The sequence below is a fragment of the Thunnus albacares genome, chromosome 14, assembly GCF_914725855.1.
Source record: "Thunnus albacares chromosome 14, fThuAlb1.1, whole genome shotgun sequence".
Taxonomy (NCBI): domain Eukaryota; kingdom Metazoa; phylum Chordata; class Actinopteri; order Scombriformes; family Scombridae; genus Thunnus; species Thunnus albacares.
Window position 1 is genome coordinate 2426719 of NC_058119.1, and position 8225 is coordinate 2434943.

The window sequence follows — 8225 nt, forward strand, 5'->3', positions numbered from 1 at the left end:
TAATTCTGGAGCAGGTCAGTGGAAACCCTGTTGCAGCAGCCTCACAAGAACACAAGATGGTGCTACTGTAAAACCATGAGGAGGTGAGAGAGTGAAGACTCACTTAATACTGGTAGGCTTTCACTGTTTTATTTCTCTCAGTTTTGAGAGACGTTTGGTATTTGAGATGTAAATGTTCATTTAAAAAACACATAAATGCTTTTCTCTGGGTAAAGTCAATCTCCTGTGGAGGAAGCAGAAGGTAGAACCAATCGGCAGGGCTAGGAGAGTGGTGAGAGTAGCAGCCAAGAGGAGTGATGTGTAGAAAGTGAAATGGCTGAAAAGTTAGAGAAAGAGATACAATCTATGAATATGGCATGGAGAGGTTAGGTCTAATCAACAGCTCAGTGCAGAAAGCCAGAATACCAGGTTTTTCGGGATGCTTGGAACACACAAGCATGATGTGGCATCAAATCTAGTCAGCAAAGAGGGAAAGAAGATACTTGACTTACATGTGGTATTCTGGGATTGTTCTACTTAGTCTACTGTGGAAAGTGTTATATTATGCTGACTGAATTACAGCTATGATGAAACATAGTGCTGATGCCTCTCCATTATCTAGTAAAATGAGACACTGAACCTTCAACTCAATTTTAATGCCTGCAAAGGTAGGCACTGAAAGTCATGAACAAGAGAACGAGAAGATCAGTGAACACAAGGAAAGCTGTGTCACTCTCGTTGCCATTGCCTTAAAGATAAACTCCACACTATTTTTTATTATTTCTTTTTTGCGCTATAAACACTTAGATTCTTATTGGCATTTGATGCTAATGTTGATATGGGTGATTTTTTCAACAATGTACAAATTGTGTGTACATTGTACTGCTCAAAATTAACTTGTGTTTGGTTGGAATTTGAAAGTTCTGTTACACCAAATTCTCTTGCACCTCCCTAACCATGACATAACAGGCAAGACTCAGAGGTCTATTTCTTTCTTTGTTGACTCCTCTCAACTACGGTAGCAGTTGCTGCGCCAAATTTATTAGCAGAACACTGGCTGACCAGTTTGTGCCTCTAAGCTGCTAGTAACATCAGTAGAAACTGAAAAGCTGAAGTTAGGGACCATCTAAAAATAGACAGCATACACAACCTCCATTTGAGGAGAGTTGTGCAATATGGCCTAATGCAATTCTTTTCCCACTATTGATTTCCACTCAAACCATTAACAATTAAGCAGCTTTTAGACTCAGTTTAGACTTCTTTTTTGAAGGTTGGGTGTATAAAAGGTGGTAGAAAACAATTAAGGAGACTACAAAATTTCTAACAAAGTCCTGTGTAAACCCCATCCACCTCTGAATACAGATGTTTGTGACATAAATGATTTCTGTAAATTTAAAATCTTTTTTAATCCTGTGTACCACCTCTATGAAATGTGTCACAATGGGTAAACAGCAGTCTGAGGCAGGTTTACCACAAAGTCACACCAAACATGTCTCATTTGTAGCAACGCTGAAAGCACAACACCAGGGATCCAGGGATGGCATTATCAGTTGGACTGAAATATTGGATGGTTGTTATCAAACTTGGTACAGATATTCAAGCACCCCAGAGGATGAACTGTAGTAACTTTGGTGATCCTCTAATTTTGCTCTAGTGTCACCATCAGGTCAAAAGTCTAATTTGTCCAGCATTTGTTTATGACCAAATACTTGCAAAACTAATTGTGACACCTGTCTAGGATCTGATATGAATACAGGTGAACTTCAATAATGACACCCCAACAGACACCAAAACTACTACCAGTGCCATAGCAAACTCTAAATGATAATCACCACAAATCAACAGGTGAACTCTCACTGCACCAGGTGCTCCCATGACTGGAGGCCAACACCAGCCGCAGCATTAAAAAAGGTAAAACTGTAAAGTAGCACGATACTCAGTCTACTAAAACACAAGAAGTAAAACAATGTAAAATGAACAGTGCAAAGTAAATGGCAACCAGCATTTCGCCTGTATATTGAGCAAAGCACATAATCTCAGTCTAACCATAAGTGAACACATCTTAATAGCAAAGAGACATTCTCATACCTTGCCACTGCCACTAGTCCTGCACTGTTACAACCCTTTAAAAAGAAAAAAAAATTGTTCCAGGCCCACATTTTAAGTTCAATCATTCAATATCAACATGAAAATCCAATACCTCAGGGTGCATTTGCACCCCTACATTACCCTAACAATTAAATAATCCTAGTTAAAACACAAATACTTTGTTTGGCTTACCAAGGTAGCATGTGCAGAGGAGTGATCACAGGAGCAGGAATGAAGCTGACACACCTGTGCTTCATGAGCCTCTTAATGGTTAAGGTGCTCTCAACCTGATTAGCCAAATTGTGCCTGGGCCTTAATATCCCTCAACCACATAATGACATTCCAAGCAACTTCACCTGTACTTTGTGTTTAGTGCGAGTCAACAATTATTAGCATGCTAACACGTCAAACTAAGAGAGTGAACAAAGTAAAACATGTTGCCATGCTGATGCTAGCATTTAGCTCAAAGCATTGCTATGCCCAAGAACAGCCTGTGGTGGCACTGAAGAAAAGTCATAATTCCTTTACTTTAAGAAAGCAGCAACACTATAATCTAAGTTTAAAATCCTGCATCAAAACAAGTAGTGGAGGAAAGTAAAATTCAGTTCAATGTAATTTTAATTACTTTATTGTCATGATCCTTGTGTACAATGAAACATAGTCTTGTCATTCCAAGCTTTTGCAACTTTCTGACAATTATAAAATTGTATACTGCAAATAGCAGTAAGGGTTTTGTGCTACATCATTTTAGTGGCAGGTTAATTAAAGGCCTTTTCCAAAGCAGACATTTTGACTTGTCATTGTAGGATAAGCACAGGTGTTAGGCCCACTAATAACATCAACAATGGCTCTGTTCTATTCAAGTGTTCCAGTAAGCCATGGTAGAGTGAAAGGACCCTTAAACTGAAGCAGCTAAATGGAATTCAGCCATCATTAATTTAATTATTTACACCTTTGCTTTTCTTACTGTGACATTTCTTCTACGAAAAGGGCCTATTTTTTACACTGGAAACATACGTTCCATACACACCTAGTAATAGTGGGCAGTTAGTGGTTAGCAGAGAAAAAGCTGTTTCTGAGCCTGCAAGGACCTCCCAGACTGCAGTTTGGTGAACAACTGGTGGTAGAGTCTCTGGTAATTGTTATGCCCTCTTCTCAACTTTTGAGGTAGACTGCATGAAAGGACAGCACCTGGCAACCAATTTTTAGTTGTGCTGTTGTAATATTCCTCTGCAAGGCTTTTCAGTCAGCAGTAGAACAGTTGGCGTACCATACCACAATAAAATGTGTTGGGATCCTCTCTGTCATGATGCTTTAGAGTTTAGGGGGGAGGTGGGCCCTTTTCAGCATGCTCAAATGAGGAGAAGTTGCTGCTCTTCTTCACCAAAAAGGTGGTGTTAGGCCAGGTGGGGTTCTCCAAAATGTGAATTTAAACTTAGACTATTTCTACCCTGATGTTATTCAGCTTTCAGAATTCCTGAAGAAGTGTTTAATACTTTCAGGTAGATTTAGACCTCTAGCAACATTGTTTCATCATTTTTGTTAGAATTCTTTTTGTTGTTGTTGTTGTTGTTGTTTTCTAGCTGTTATGAACTTATCAGTTGCTACATAAGATAATTTGAGAATAAGTAAGACTATTGAGTAACTCTGGAGCAGAGTAGTGGAAACCCTGTTGCAGCAGCGTTACAAAAACACAAGATGGTGCTGCTGTAAAAACCATGAGGAGGTGAGAGAGTGAAGATTCAGAGTTACCGCCAGGCTATACGTCTACATGTAGCAGCTCCATCATTGGTAGGCTTTAATTGTTTGCTCAGGAGGAAAATGCATTCAAAAAGTCACACTTTGTTTCTCTTAACCCTAAATATACATCTTTTTTACTGGCCAAAAAAGGATCTACATCAATTCAAGCACAGATAAAACATTTATCCATGTGATTTTGTCATTTCAAGGCATTACGCATCAATATGCCCCTTTCAAAGATATATTTTCACCCCCAAATCAAGCAATTTAATGTTTCCTTTGCACCTATTCATGAGCCAAATGTAAGCAGAAACAGTCAGATAAAAATACACTATATTGCCAAAAGTATTCACTCACCCATCCAAATAATTTAAATCAGGTGTTCCAATCACTTCCATGGTCACAGGTGTATAAAATCAAGCACCGAGGCATGCAGACTGTTTCTACAAACATTTGTGAAAGAATGGGTCGCTCTCAGGAGCTCAGTGAATTCCAGCAGGGTACTGTGATAGGATGCCACCTGTGGAACAAGTCCAGTCGGGAAATTTCCTCGCTCCTAAATATTCCACAGTCAATTGTCAGTGGTAGTATAACAAAGTTATGAACGACAGCAACTAAGCCACGAAGTGGTAGGCCACGTAAAATGACGGAGCAGGGTCAGTGGATGCTGAGGCGCATAGTGCGCAGAGGTCGCCAACTTTCTGCAGAGTCAATCGCTACAGACCTCTAAACTTCATGTGGCCTTCAGATTAGCTCAAGAACAGTGCGTAGAGAGCTTCATGGAATGGGTTTCCATGGCCGAGCAGCTGCATCCAAGCCATACATCACCAAGTGCAATGCAAAGTGTCGGATGCAGTGGTGTAAAGCACGCCGCCACTGGACTCTAGAGCAGTGGAAACGCATTCTCTGGAGTGACGAATCACGCTTCAGCATCTGGCAATCTGATGGACGAGTTTGGGTTTGGCGGTTACCAGGAGAACGATATTTGTCTGACTGCATTGTGCCAAGTGTAAAGTTTGGTGGAGGGGGGATAATGGTGTGGGGTTGTTTTCAGGAGCTGGGCTTGGCTCCTTAGTTCCAGTGAAAGGAACTCTGAATGCTTCAGAATACCAAGAGATTTTGGACAATTCCATGCTCCCAACTTTGTGGGAACGGTTTGGGGATGGCCTCTTCCTGTTCCAACATGACTGTGCACCAGTGCACAAAGCAAGGTCCATAAAGACATGGATGAGAGAGTTTGGTGTGGAATAACTTGATTGGCCTGCACAGAGTCCTGACCCCAACCCGATAGAACACCTTTGGGATGAATTAGAGTGGAGACTGAGAGCCAGGCCTTCTCGTCCAACATCAGTGTGTGACCTCACAAATGCACTTCTGGAAGAATGGTCAAAATTCCCATAAACACACTCTTAAACCTTGTGGAAAGCCTTCCCAGAGGAGTTGAAGCTGTTGAAGCTGTTAAAGCTGCAAAGGGTGGACTGACGTCATATTAAACCCTATGGATTAAGAATGGGATGTCACTTAAGTTCATATGTGAGTCAAGGCAGGTGAGCCAATACTTTTGGCAATATAGTGTATTTCTGATCTCGACATACAAATATTCCTTAAATACATTTTAAAAATACCTCTTGCACACACCCCTTGGTAACTGTTAAATCATTTGCCTTAATTATGTTGGAATTAGATACCTTAAACCTGCACTAATCAATATTAGTGCACTGGGCCAAATACCTATATATACAATGTATAGTAGCAACAAACCCACAGAGAATTATCACCCAACTCTGCAATTGTCACGATTGTTGCTGTTGCCACTTCCCCAGTCACTTCCTCGCCATGTGTGTGTGATTGTGTGAGCTGAGACAGGTCCACCTAGTATCACACCAAAGCATGTAATACACACGCCAGTCCACCGTGTCAGCATCAAATTTTGCCTCGCCTAGGTAAAATTTGTATCTTGTATCACACAAGTATCTTTCCTGCCTGCACCATGTTTGGAGCAAAAATAATTAAGTTTTCGGGTGTGACAACGCTGTGGTTAAGGTCTGGTTAGGTTAGGTTTAAAAAACACTTGGTTAGGGTCAGGGAAAGATCATGGTTTGGGTAAAAATGATCACCCCACATGGTGTGGGTCACAGTTACACTACTTCCTTAAAGTTAGGCAACCTTCGTCGTCATGGCAACAGTAAACCCCACAATAATCATAGTTATGGTTTTTAAAAAACTGTCCCAACTCGCGGTCGGAAATGTAACACTCACGGTTGGAAGTGGGAAGCGAACAGCAGTCTCCTGCAGCTAAGTCCACTTTTTACCGTCTATCTAGCCATCCAACCAACCAGCCTCCTCACCTCTCTTGTTATCTGAATTGCATCACTTCTCTGGGTCATAATCACTATGGCTATGCTTTTCACACCTAAGAGAGGAAAAACGTGACACTGACACAGTATCCTCTAGTGGATCAACATATTTATTACATGCTTTGGCGTGATCCTGGGTTGGACAGGTGTGCTGCAGCTGCAACCCGTTCCATAATCAAGACCTCTACTTATACTCAGCCCTGCCAGATCTATACTGCCAGATTTTAGCCTCTGCGTCTATGCTTCAAGCCATTTTTCCCGCATTTATAAGTTTTCTTGTTGTTGCCTGTTTTCCCTAGCCTGACCCTGTCTCTTGTTCCCTACAGTCCCGTCTGTTCTGCCTGTCTGCCTTGTCTCATCAGCCCTGCTTCCCTGCCCTGTACCCCTGCTCTACCCAGTTTCCATGGATCCCACTCTGGACCTGCTTACCTCCGTCCCAAGCTGCCTTTGCCCATACCTCAGCATCAGCTCCTGGTTCCCAGCTACCAGCTTCAGCCTCCACTCAGCCTGCTGAATACTTGGGAGGCTTTTGGTGTGCTGAGAGACATTCTCCTGAATGAAGAGCCAGACTTTTTTAGGCTCCTCACTTTCATTTCACTTCAAATTCACCTCACCTGAATTTGCCTGAGAAGTGGCTTCTTTCAGGTGGAAAGTCAATTTAAAGCCTGTTCCTGATCCTGTTCCTCCTGAGCCTGTCATTCCAGACTTCCATGTTTCCCTGGAGTCACCCAACTCCTCCCTGGAGCAGCCTAGCAGCTCACCAGCCATCTCCAAGCCTGTGTGCCAAGCCGTTGGCCTCTCCTGCCAATGCTCAGCCTGTTCCAGTTTCCGAACCATTGGCTGTCCCTGCCGAAGATCAGCCTGTTCCCAAGCTGTCAGCTGCCTTTGCCAACGCCCAGCCAGATCCCCAGCCACCAGCCACCCTTGCCCACACTCAGCCAGTTCCCAGGCAGTCAGCCTTCTCCGCCGATGTCCTGCCAGACTTCCAGTAGTGCGCTTTCTCCACAGACGCCCTGCCAGACCTCCAACAGTCAGTCTTCTCTGCCAACCCCCAGTCTCTTGGTTGCCCTTCTAAGTGGCTTCATCAACCTCCAGAACAGTCCTGCTTATATCCTCAACCCCCAGAGCGGTCCACCCTATGTGGTTGATCTCCAGAGTGGTCCTGCCAATCTGTCCTGCCTTTTGGTCACCTTCTGGAGTGACTCCACCCATCTGCCCTGTCTTTTTGTCATGATTTGCTGCCCCCAGGCCGTCTGCCTGAGGGTCCTTGCTCTGCCCCTGTTCTGTCCTCGAGCCACCTACCTGAGCTCCTCTGCCCTGCTCATCCTCCGTCCATCACCTTGGTTCTGCTTCCTGGATAATTTACCCAAACTTCAATGTCCATGAGAGACAAACCGCTCTAACTTGAATATGATGCCATTTCATAAGACAAAGTAGCTAGGGATGTTATAACTGATGCAGACTGCTCGACACAGTATAGACCCTTGAAAAGAGAAGTACAGGTGTTCAGTACATCTTAAAGCTGATCTGACTATCCTTAAATGATCATTGTCACTGACTGAATCATTAGTTTTGATCACAATTGTCAGCTTAATTGTGATTACTAGGATTACTTTCCTTGTTAAAAGCTTATGAAAATCACAAAAAAGAAATAATCCTGCTGCAATAAATCTCTTGCAGTCGTGAATTTGAACAGTGATGCAATTGCTTAGCTTAGATCAGAAATGAATTGCAGTCAGACAAATCTTTGACCAAAACTAAACAAAACCATTTGGATAAGCAATGTGATTTATTTCCATCATTAGCATCGTTGCCAAGTTTCAACACATCAAAAACTATTTGACCCCCACAAACAAGGTTCTTTCGCACTGATTTTAAATATGGGTGTGCTGTGGGTGTTAGTCTGCAACAATATTTAAAAGCAGAGCTGTAGACTATTTAAAAGTCATCTGTTAAGTCATAATGACACTTTTTGATCAAATAGACTAATTACTTTTGACCCACCATAGTTGCCATGGTTGTGCATATACAGTGAGTGGTTATTAACAACATTCTTGGTGT

The 8225-nt window shown here is 42.5% G+C and overlaps 1 long non-coding RNA gene across 2 annotated transcripts; it reads right to left on the bottom strand.

The window, feature by feature from the left end:
- Positions 1-118: 118 nt before the first annotated feature.
- Positions 119-2349, bottom strand: LOC122996535. 2 transcript variants are annotated; one of them, XR_006407021.1, is made up of 4 exons: positions 2260-2349; positions 2068-2102; positions 1812-1896; positions 119-316 (listed from the first exon to the last, which is right to left on the bottom strand). It is a non-coding gene; the product is annotated as an uncharacterized LOC122996535 (long non-coding RNA). The 2 variants fall into 2 exon arrangements; XR_006407022.1 differs by having other exon boundaries at positions 1812-1923.
- Positions 2350-8225: the final 5876 nt, after the last annotated feature.